General features: G+C 41.7%; 1 long non-coding RNA gene across 1 annotated transcript in view; it reads right to left on the bottom strand.

Moving 5' to 3' along the window:
• The window catches only part of LOC142227031 (uncharacterized), a 170,556-nt gene that overhangs the window by 106,024 nt on the left and 51,998 nt on the right, over window positions 1–12,534 (bottom strand). Inside the window, exon 2 of the long non-coding RNA XR_012719785.1 lies at window positions 12,107–12,198. This is a non-coding gene — a long non-coding RNA (uncharacterized LOC142227031). The remainder of the gene's footprint in view (window positions 1–12,106; window positions 12,199–12,534) is intronic.

Below are 12,534 nucleotides of genomic sequence, written 5' to 3'. Positions count from 1 at the left end.
AAATTTCTCTATAAAAATAAAATTTTGACAAAATTTTCTATAGATATAAAATATTGACAAAAGTTTCTATAGAAATAAAATGTTGAAAAATTTTTCTATAGAAATAAAATTTTGACAAGATTTTCTATAGAAATAAAGTTTTGATAACATTTCTCTATAAAAATAAAATTTTGAAAAAATTTCTCTATAGAAATAAAATTTTGACAAAATTTTCAATAGAAATAATATTTTGACAAAATTTTTATAGAAATAAAATTTGACAAAATTTTCTATTGAAATAAAATTTTGACAAAATTTTCTATAGAAATAAAATTTCTACAAAATTTTTATAGAAATAAAATTTAGCAAAGTAAGTTTTTGTTGTTTGGTAGTATTTTTTGTAATATTTTTTCCATATTTTTGTAGTTTATTTTCGGCTCGAATGGCTGACCGTGATACTGGGTCGTCGTGGGCTTAACTGGCCTGTGATGTGGATGGTGATATGAATAAGCTCCCCGGACTGGGTTGAACGCGTTTTCAGCCTGCGCTGCAATATGTCTGGCTAATAAGCTTGAGACGATTTACGACAATCTGGCTAAGCACGCTTCAGAATCTGGCTAGGATCCTAGTCGTTGGTTTGGAAGCGACCTGGCTAAGTGCGCCGCGGGTATGTAACCACTCAGTGTCGAGTCAAGGGTGGCATACCTATGAAAACTTAAGTAGAACTAGCAGCAATCATGAAAAAGTAGGAAGGACTTCGATTGAGGTCGGTTCGAATGAACCGGGCCAAGTTATGGGCTAGGGACTATAGTGTGACGATAGTTGGGACTGTGGCCTCTGTATGTTAAGTGTGCAAGCCAAGAAGAGAACGACAAATTTAGGAGGCTGTGACCTTGGTGAGTGCAGCAGACGAAGGTAACGCGAACAGGTAAAAAAGTGGATTTAGCACGTATTGCTGCAGTCCAGGAGTAAGGTTAGGGGTTACCGTGAGTAGCAACGGGATCGTGAGGATTCGAAGAGACTGCGAGATGAAAGTGTAGATAAAGCGTGCGACTGTGACCTTGGTAAGTACGCTGCAACGGCGTCAAGGGGATCACCCTTCTATACACAGGGTACAGTCCAGAAGTAAGGTCCGAGGGTACCGTGAGGAGCAGCGGTATCGTGGTGATCCAAAGAGACAGCGATCTCGGTAAGTGTACAAGCCAGATGTAAGTGGAGATAAGGAGTGCGACAGTGCCCTTGGTAAGCACACAAGTTAAATGAAGAACGGGGTCAATGGGATTGTGGAGATCTATGGTGATAGTGGGAGCCACGGCGGTGCAATGGTTAGCATGCCCGCCTAGCATACACAGGATTCCAACTCAGTTTCGACCAACCACCAACAAGTTTTTCAGCGATGTAGTATCCCTCTCAATAATACTGGTGACATTTCTGAATGGTTCAAACTTTCTCAAAGTGGTTTCACTGCAATGTGGAACGCCGTTCAGACTCGGATATAAGAAGGAGGTCCCTTGAACTAAACATAGATCGGGCAGCAATCAGTGATAAGAGAAGTTCACCGCTGTGGTATCACAATAAACTGAATAGTCTATGTGAGTCTGAAATATATGGCTTCCAATATAACTCACCTAAACTAACTAGGGTGACTGTGACCTTAGTAAGTACACAATCCAAATTTAGAATGTGAATCAACAGAATTGTGAAGATCTAGAGTAACTGTGACCTTGCTAAATACACAAGCTAAATGCAGAGAGATATATAATTCTTTAAAAATTTTACGTAATTTTTGGCCCATGGATATTTATGATTTATTTGCAACTTGGTTATAGAAATTCTATAAGTCTACGTACTAGAATTTGCCAAGGTACCTAAGTGGCAAATCACCTCGTTAGTGTTTTCAGTGTATCGTATTGCACAAACTACTATGTGCTCATCAAACTCGTTTGCATGTTGCAAAATTACTTTAAAAATTCAAAAATGAACATCTTAATTTTGAAGTCTATTATCATTTAGAAAATAAAGAACTTTATGCATTTTTATTACGATGTAGTAACGTCATCATACATTTGCATGTGTTTGTGGTACCTACCAGACCTGACCATTTCCCACATTGTTGGTTGTACAGTTGGTTGTGCATTGTTGGTTGTACAGGTATTTGTTACAAATCCACTGTGTGTCATTCTGTTGATACCTTCTTATCCTAGTTGTTACAATATAGTTTGCTAAAGTAGTTACAACTGTCGCTGCTAAAATTGAAGTTTTTCCTAAGATGCAAAGTGGTTAACATGTACTGTAAAGTTTCGTTCCTAGGAAAAGAAAAATTTTATTTCAGTGCCAGCTCTCCTAGCTTTTGCGAGTCCTTAACAATCTAGGGTTATATCTAGGTTTATCCTGATGGAAGACTAAGGTCTTCCTGTTGGTCAATTCTGGTAGCTTTTCCTTCTTTTTTTCTCAGCAATTGTTGAGTACCAATCGTTGGACCTTATCATGAAGGAATATTCCTTTCAAATCCCACATAATACCCAGAATAACCCTTGGAGGCATCAATCTTGGGTATTTTACGATTTAAGAACGTCACCACGATCTGTTTTGCACATTATTGTCGTTCTTGATCCACGTTTTATCTCTTGAGTCGAAAAGATTCGATTTCATTTCGTAGATCAAAACTCTCCTACGCTGGCATGGTTGCTTATGGGCTCTGGTCAATCTTTCCATAATTGTATCGACTTTCCGAACGATAGGACGACTAGAATAAGCAGCAACTTTACATGGAAATTTGTAAAACGGAAGAGATCGAACCCTTTTTATACTACACGAACGGATGCATAAAACCCTTGGATCAGGGAATAGTCGACTTACATGGTAAGAACACCTGTAATAATGTAACCCACAGGCACAGGGAACAGATAAGTTGGGATCTACAGTGAGAATCCTCTCGAACCGCGCGACAAAAGTTGATGTGATCTCATTCACCTTTTGAGACGCAGCGATGACTGATCCTAAAATATGCGCAAGGTTTCTTAACCGACAATTTATTAAGCATACCGTGAGCGATAGAGCGAAAAGGAGGGCCAGTCGTCCCATTCATGATCTCGGAGCCAGCGACACACCATAATTTACCTCAGTCGAAGCTACCATGTCATCAACAGCAAACAACTTTGTTTAATGCTAATGTTAAAGCATCATGGAATACTAGAAATTCAGTATCTGACCGAATTCTTCAAGTTGTCCTTAGAATCACTTATTATACCCGATGTCTGTAAAAATTGTAGGGTGATCCTACTATAGAGAGCAGGTCTCGAGCAAGGGCGAAGGAACTCACCGTGGTGTAATGGTTAGCATGCCTACCTTGCATACAAAGGGTAGTGAGTTCAATCCCTGCATCGACCGAACACCAAAAAGTTTTTCAGCGGCAAATTATCCCTGCTCAGTAACGTTGGTAGCATTTCTGAGTGTTTCAAAGCTTCTATAAGTGGTTTAAGTGCAATGTGGAACGCCGTTCGCCGAGTCCGAACACAGTAGAAAGGAGGTTCCTTGTCATTTACTTAACATAGAATCGGGCAACACTGATAGTGATAAGAGAGAGCGATAAGAGAGAAGTTCACCACTGTGGTATCTCAATGGACTGAATAGTCTAAGTGAGTCTGAAATATCGGGCTGCCACTATACCTAACCTAACATACCATTACAGCATAAATACAAAACGGACTCAACTTACTCAAGCTGTGTCACAGGACAGCCCCCTTGTCTCTTCAAGGCATTCGATACGAAACCACCGGCTGGAACTTAACGTTGGGAACTCAATTACCTGTTCGGGCGCCATTCATACGTAGAATTTAGAGATTTTAAATCGAATCTTCGTGGAGTGAACCAGTCAGATATCAACCCAAGGTGGCCAAGAACCAAAAGTTTGGTTCTTCCAACCGACAGGAACCATGCGTGGGGCACTCAATTATCTGTTCGTCGCGTGCTAATGATGCGTAGAATTTAGGATTCGAAACAAATCTTCGTGAATTAAAACAGAGAGAGATATCCCCAAGGTGGATTGATATCTCCGGCACAGTTCAGTCTATCTCCTCCTATCTTCTAATACAACATCTGCTGACGGCGTTGAGAACATACCATATCCTCGGCCGCACTATTTACCAAAGTCGTTAGAGTAGCTGGTCAACAAACAACCACAAAATTCTTGAAGTCATATTCGACATCGCTTTTAAGTCATCTTATTGCCGGTAGCACTTGTGGTGCGGTTAAACAAACCTCGTTGACTATCTGTACGGCAATGTAGCTCGTCAGTGGTAAACTATGCACAGCGCTAGTGTGGGCAGACAAGTGACACGCAGTGGAGTAACAGAGACCTGTCGAAATGCTGGCCTTAACACTCTGACAGGGTGTCTCTGCAGTACTCCCATGATTCATCACTATATGCAGACCAAGATCCATACCATGCGCGTTACAATTGAGAGCCTCTAGATCATAGAAAAAACCAAGGTTCTGTTGCCGAAGCGGGGAGAAGCTACAATGTTAATACTGTCCTCGGAGTCCGACCAACGCCCATTGCAACGGGGGGAAAGAGATCTTCCAAGACAGACCAGACCAATTCCGATTCATGAGTTATTGATAGCAGCGTAGCTGACGTTTGTCCTATCTGTGCTCACCTTTGCCCTTACCGTCAGCGCTTGTGGGGACCAAGATCCTCCCCGTATCAATGCAGTATCTTTTGGGTTGTTATTGAAGTAACCATGCTCTGAATAGACAACCGCCAACCATGTATATAAGGGTTGATCTTAATTTTCTAGAGCGCGTTACAAAACATAGCCTCTGGAGCAGACAGCTGCCTGATGAGTCCTGAGTAGGATTCATGCGGATACTGTAGCAGAAGTGGCGAGGTTAATTCTCTTCTCGGAGTCCTATCTGCGTCCACAGCATCGGAGGAAAGAGATCGTCCAAGACAAACCAGACCGATTCCTATTTAGGTGTAATTGATTGCACTCAAGGGTCACATAACTCACGTCACGTTTTCACTTGCCTAGCCACCACCAGATCACTCTGGCCGGGAACTTATGGCCCAAGCTGGACAATAACTAATGTACCAATGGCGTAACCCTAAAAATGACGATAACAAAACGGACTGTTACAACAACAATGTGATTGGTGATATTGAATATGGACGTCTCCAATGCCAAATATTTACAAAATACAAAGAGGCATATTCGACTATCCAATATTAATAAATTACCAAAAACATAATCCTTTGTATTGTAAAGGTGGAAATGTAGGTTTTATTTAGTGGACAAATTTCCCCAGACTTTGTATGCATGAATATTCATGTGACCTTTAGTGTCAGGCTATAAGATGGGTCGATGTTGAAATTAAACTCCAACAGTCGAATCTATTATTCGGTGAAAGATATTCACCCTCCTCCGCAATGAAAATCTACTATAAAATATTTTTGCTCATATAAAACCACTGCATTTCAAGTGCATTGTGTTCATACCTCTATTATTACTCGGTTGATAACTACTGTATTATTACATACTTATGAAGATGTTATGCAAAACTTACCAGGAAACACGCAAAAAAAAAAAAGAAATCCCACTTAAATTCCCCTCCTATGAGGGCAATAGCAAGGTACTCATAGTAGGTTTTCATATCTCTATTTTCTCTTTCCTTGCCAACTAAGTTGTCCTCGCCTTCAATAGCAGAAAGTGTAATCTTGCAATGTCTGTAGACAGTCATGCATTTCTTACAATCATTGAAGCAGTTTAAAGTTTTCACTTTTCTTTATCATATCCTCGAGTGCATCTGATTGTGCCGTTTGCAGTTTTTTTTTTTCATTTTGCCTTTTTTTCACTTAAAAGTTTAATTTGATTTATGGTATCATCAAGTTGTTACCGGTTGAAATTTTCATTTTCGTGGGCTTGTTTTTTTTTTTTTTCGTTTTCATAGATTATTTTTAAAAGATTATATGAAAAGTTAATTTTTATGATATAGTACCTGTATGCTTTTTGGGTTTTGATTTTTTGGAGGAGCAAGTTGAAGAACATATTAAAATAGTATTATAAGGTATTTTGTGGCAAATGAGCAGTTTACTCTAGCAGAACATTTCTTATTGAGATGGTCTTTTATAGGGTTACTATCTGAGTTTTGTCTGCTATTTCACACACACAATGCTACCCATAGTGTCCCACTGGCCGCTATACCGGCATGCTGGCCCGGATCAATAACTTCTCAATCAATCATTATATGTTCCCTGTGGAAGGCTCTCCAGATCATCCGCCATAGCACGAAGCTAGTTGGTTAAACTCCGTCTGCGGATGCACCGCAGAAGCAGGGTTATTACACAGTGATGAACTATATCTTATCTCAATGACAAGGGACCTCGTTGGTACACTAAGGGTCCAAGAGCTCGAATTGTCCCAGGGTCCCTGCAAACTCCATGCTTACAAAACTCCCGATAACCCCTTTATACGAACTCCTCCAGAAACATTTTATTGTATGGATTAGGCGCCGACCGCAACGCCAACAATACAATACTTGCGGATATAGGCAATGCTCCGCATATTGTCCCACTTGGCCGCTATACCGGCATGCTGCCCCCGGATCAATCTATACGGAAATTTTGTTAGGTATAGGTTAGGTTAGGTTATGTGGCAGCCCGATGTATCAGGCTCACTTAGACTATTCAGTCCATTGTGATACCAGAGTGGTGAACTTCTCTCTTATCACTGAGTGCTGTCCGATTCCATGTTAAGCTCAATGACAAGGGACCTCATTTTTATGGCCGAGTCCGTACGGCGTTCCACATTCCAGTGAAACCACTTAGAGAAGCTTTGAAACCCTCAGAAATGTCACCAGCATTACTGAGGTGGGATAATCCACCGCTGAAAAACTGTTTGGTGTTCGGTTGTAGCAGGAATCGAACCCACGACCTTGTGTATGCAAGCCGGGCAAGGTAACCATTACACCACGGTGTTAGGTATAACCTCTTAATCAATTATTACATGTTCCCTGTGGAAGGCTCTCCAGATCATCCGCCATAGCAAGAAGCTAGTTGGTTAAGCTCCGTCTGCGGAAGCAGGGTTATGGTTAACTATTATGCCTAGTGAGTTCGTCGCGGATTACCGACTCCTTATCAGCTAAGCTCTACGGATTGTTCTGGGGGGCGGTGTAGAATCCGCTCCTATAAAACTCCTGGCGTCCTCTTTATCCGATCTCTTACGGCAATATTGCGCCATCCACAACACTAATAAAATAGAAGTAGAAAATAGAAAGAAATTGGGATGGTATGCTCTCCATAGCATGAAGCTCGTTGCTGAGGTTAGGTTAGGGTTAGGCATAGTGGCAGCCCGACATTTCAGTCTCACTTAGACTATTCAGCCCATTGTGATACCACAGTGATGAACTATCTTTTATCTCAATGACAAGGGACCTCCTTTTATAGCCGAATCCGAACGACATTCCGCATTTGAATCGCTTGGAAATATCACTGAGAGGGAAGAATATACCACTGAAAATCTTTTTGGATTTGAACCAACGATCCTGTGTATGCAAGGCGGGTACGCTAACATTGCACTACTGTGGCTCGTTGCTTAAGTCCTGTCAGCGGATGTATCACGGTAGCTCATTCTGGAAAATTCTTTCCACCTTCCTTTGCTCTGTAAAGTCGGAGGGCTCATCCAACCTTGCATGCATAGGGCCTCATTGCCGAGTAACTTCCTTTGTTGTTGTCGACCAACTGCTCGTAAAATCGAGTAGGTGAGAAGAACTGGCAGCTCTTATGCTTAAATCCCGCCCACAGGAGCCGGCAACGAGTTTTGTTGAGGTACCAGATCTCGAGCATCATACTCGACAATATTTTAAACTCACGTTCTATATTTTCGCTATTTTCTTCACTCGTTCTATGAACTCCAGCGCTGTATTCTCCCCACTGAAACGGACATTCCACTCCCGTACATGGCCGACCACGACTCGTAGGTCCACTGGCGCTAGGGATATGGCACCAACCCCATATTCACAGAGACATTTCTGGGATATTCTGTTGTGTTACATGCTGTTGACGGAGGTCATTTGCAATGAGTTCTCTAGGATGGCTCCTGAAGGCTGACAGACTTTAAGCAACTTGCACGAGCGTTTTGCTACAGCGAATAACCAGGAGTGCATATGCTTTTCGCCATAGCAAGAAGCTCGTACAAGGCCCGTCAGCGAATATATCACAAATCCTTCGGTAGGGCGTTCTGGAAAATTCTTTCTACCTTCCTTTACTCTGTTAATTGGGGTGCCTCACCAACTCCTGCATATTTTGGGAGTAATTGCGGAATAATAATCCTTGGCTATTATCGACTTGTCGAATCTAGTCGTCCAACTGCACTTACAGTCGGGTAGGTAAGAATATCGCTGAAAGGGCCTTGCTAGAAACCTGACCAACTGAGCCAGACACGATTTTTGTTGAGGTACCACATCCGCACCTCGGGCATCATATTCGACAATATCTTAAGCTATTGTTATATATGTTCGTCATTTTCTCCACGCGTCCAGCGTCTCATTCTCTCCATTGAAACGGACATTCCACTCCCGTACATGGCCGGTCAAGTCTCGTAGGTCTACTGGCACTAGAAATCTGGCACCAACGTGATGTTCCACAGAGACATTTGTGGGATATTCTATTGTGTTAAAGGCTGTCGAAGTGGGTCGTCCGGGATGGCACCCTAAGATGTCTTCCTTGAGTAACTTCGCTCCCTACGTAATGCTGACGGGCCTTAAGCAACTTGCACGAGCTTGCACTCCAGGTTATTTGCCGTAGCAAGAAGCCCGTGCAAGTACCTTAAGATCCGTCAGCGAATGTATCACAAATACTTCCGTAGAGCGTTCGGGAAACTTCTTTCCACCCTTCTTTACTCTGTGTAGTTGGGGTAGCTCATCAACTACTGCAAGTTTAGGACGTAATTGCGGAAAAACATCCTTGACTATTGTCGACTTCTCGAGGCGGAAAATTCGTGAATCTTATGGAGCTCCAACATTCGTTGTGTCTCGCTTTGACTGTTCTCGGCTACGATGAATTGACACCAGCGCCGACAATCCATCGACATTAGCTCAAATATCCAGTCCGAACTCACTCAAAAAGTGGCCGAACGACTATATGCCCAAGAGTCTCGCACTGTGGCCATTCTCAGGTACTCAGCTCCAACAACCGTTGCGTCTCCCTTAAGCTGTTCTCGGCTACAATGAACTGACCCGATCGCCTATTCAATCCCTCGATATTAGCTGCAATATCCGGTCCGAGCCCGCTCAAAAAGTTGCCGACAAGCTATATTCCCAAGAGGAGCACAATGTGGCCATTCCGTCAAATTAGTTACTCAGCTCCATCAACCATTGCGTCTCCTTTAGGCTGTTCTCGGCTGCAATGAACTGATCCGATCGCCTTCTAAATCCTTCGACATAAGCTGCAATATCCGGTCCAAGCCCGCTCAAAAAGTTACCGAAGGCTATATTCCCAAGAGGAGCACAATGTGGTCATTCCGTCAAATTCGGTACTCAGGTCCCAGCTCATTAAGCTCCAACAATCGTTCGTTTCCTTTGAACTAAGCTCGGCTATGATGAACTGCAAACAGTACCTTCTCAATTCTTCGATATAAACTCTAATATCCGGTTCGAGTCCGCTCAAAAAGTTTGCCGACAGACTATACGCTCAAGAGCCATGGAATTCTGACAAATTAAGTACTCAGGTCCCAACTCATGGAGCTTCAACAATCGCTACATCTTCTTTGGGCTATGCTCGGCCACGGTAAACTGATCGAATCGCCTTCTCCATTCTTCGACATTAGCTCAAATGTCCAGTCCGAATTCGTTCATAAAGTTACCGACAGAATATATGCTCAAGAGCAACGCAATGTGGTCATTCTACCAAATTAGGTACTCAGGGCCCAGCTCGGGCGCCTCTGTGATGAGATGTTTTCACTCATATGCTAGGGTCTCAGATAGTTTTATTTTGGATTCGACTTCACTGAGTTTTATTGAGGATTTGAAGAAGTTACAATGCACAGGTATGCTATGGTTTCGTGTAGGGAGTATGGAGATGGTGACTCTGGCGAGTGTGACGTGGCCTGGGATGACACTGCGCTTGTATTAATTAATTATTACAATTATTAAAATTAATCCCACTTCGTGATTTTTAAATTAATTGCTTCTGTCTAAGATGTCAACATTTAAATTCTAATTGAGAAAGATCCACTTTTTTCATTTCCTTCTCAATATATTCGAAACTTTCTTTGAATTTGCAAGCACACATACACACCATTGTATGGTCTCCGTTGTAATATACACATATCGTTTAGCATTTACCCACTATTAATGGTTCGTAATCTTAGACACCGCCATCCCATTACCCTAATTGCTCTTAACAAATGTTAATTGTTCATTATTCGTCGTTACCAACCATGTTACATGAATCCACCTGGGTTCTCTATATGTACCCGTCTTCCGTCTCACATTTCACCATGTAATGAATACACGCTAACATGAAGACATATAACCGCTATTGATGACGATGAAATCGTAGATAGGCGGAAGAAAATTCAAATATTAACCCATTACAGTTTTCGTAGAAATTTGCAAACCAAAATTATTATACCCTCCACCATAGGATGGGGGGTATATTAACTTTGTCATTCCGTTTGTAACACATCGAAATATTGCTCTAAGACCCCATAAAGTATATATATTCTGGGTCGTGGTGAAATTCTGAGTCGATCTGAACATGTCCGTCCGTCCGTCCGACCGTCCGTCTGTTGAAATCACGCTAACTTCCGAACGAAACAAGCTATCGACTTGAAACTTGGCACAAGTAGTTCTTATTGATGTAGGTCGGATGGTATTGCAAATGGGCCATATCGGTCCACTTTTTCGTATAGCCCCCATATAAACGGACCCCCAAATTTGGCTTGCGAGGCCTCTAAGAGAAGCAAATTTCATCCGATCCGGCTGAAATTTGGTACATGGTGTTAGCAAATGGTCTCTAACACCCATGCAAAAATTGGTCCATATCGGTCCATAATTATATATAGCCCCCATATAAACCGATCCCCCGATTTGGCTTGCAGAGCCTCTAAGAGAAACAATTTTTATCCGATCCGGCTGAAATTTGGTACATGGTGTTAGTATATGGTCTCTAACAACCATGCAAAAATTGGTCCATATCGGTCCATAATTATATATAGCCCCCATGTAAACCGATCCCCCTATTTGGCTTGAGGAGCCTCTAAGAGAAGCAAATTTCATCCGATCCGGCTGAAATTTGGTACATGGTGTAAGTATAGGGTCTCTAACAACCATGCAAAAATTGGTTCACATCGGTCCATAATTATATATAGCCCCCATATAAACCGATCCCCCGATTTGGCTTGCGGAGCCTCTAAGAGAAGCAAATTTCATCCGATCCGGCTGAAATTTGGTACATGGTGTTAGTATATGGTCTCTGACAGCCATGCCAAAATTGGTCCATATCGGTTCATAATTATATATAGCCCCCATATAAACCGATCACCAGATTTGACCTCCGGAGCCTCTTAGAAGACCAAAATTCATCTGACTCAGTTGAAATTTGATACTTGATGTTAATATATGGCCTCAAACACCATCAAACCATATCGGTCCATAATTATATATAGGCCCCATATAAACCGATCCCCAGATTTGACCTCCGGAGCACCTTGAAAGAGCAAAATTCTTCCCATTCGGTTGAAATTTGGTACGTGATGTTAGTATAGGGTATCCAACAACCATGCAGGAATTGGTTCCTATCAGTCCATAATAATACATAGCTCCCATATAAACCGATCCCCAGATTTGACTTCCGGTGCCTTTTAGAGAAGCAAATTCATCCGATCTGGTTGAAATTTGGTACGTGGTGGTGGCATATGATATTTAACAACCATGTGAGTTGAAATTTGTGGATGACAGTCTTTCGTAGAAGTTTCTGCGTAATCCATGGTGGAGGGTACATAAGATTCGGCCTGGCCGAACTTACGGCCGTATATACTTGTTGGAATTTAAATACAAGAAAACCATTTAAAAGGGATTCAAATGGAATAGAAATACAAACTAAAATCCAAGTAGCAGTGGTACTTACCATACATCCTAAGACATATGGCATCCTTAGAGTCTTCTTGCACAGCATGAATTTACAGGTATTGATGGAAATGACATCAGTTTCTGGTATACCTGAAATTGTTAAGAGATATCATAGTACAGTTAGTTTAGGTTAGTCTTACGGCAAAATCACTTAGTGGAGCACTGAGAAAAGTATTCAGCATTACAGAGAGAGGATAATCCGCTGCTGAAAAACTTTTTTGTTTGATCGAAACTGTGATTGAAACCATGGAGCATGCTAACCATTGCTCCACGATGGCTCCCGTAGTACAGTAAGGTGAAATTTAAACTTTCCATCTATGTGGCAGGTAATAACTGATTTTGGATCAATTTCGAAAATATGGACCTATGAATATGGACTCCATGAATATATGCCCTAAAACCTAAATGAAGTAGGACCCCAAAAAT

The sequence above is a fragment of the Haematobia irritans genome, chromosome 2 (assembly GCF_050003625.1).
Source record: "Haematobia irritans isolate KBUSLIRL chromosome 2, ASM5000362v1, whole genome shotgun sequence".
In the NCBI taxonomy this organism is placed as follows: domain Eukaryota; kingdom Metazoa; phylum Arthropoda; class Insecta; order Diptera; family Muscidae; genus Haematobia; species Haematobia irritans.
The sequence above is the reverse complement of the archived record's forward strand: the minus strand, read 5'-3'. Positions and strand labels throughout refer to the sequence as shown.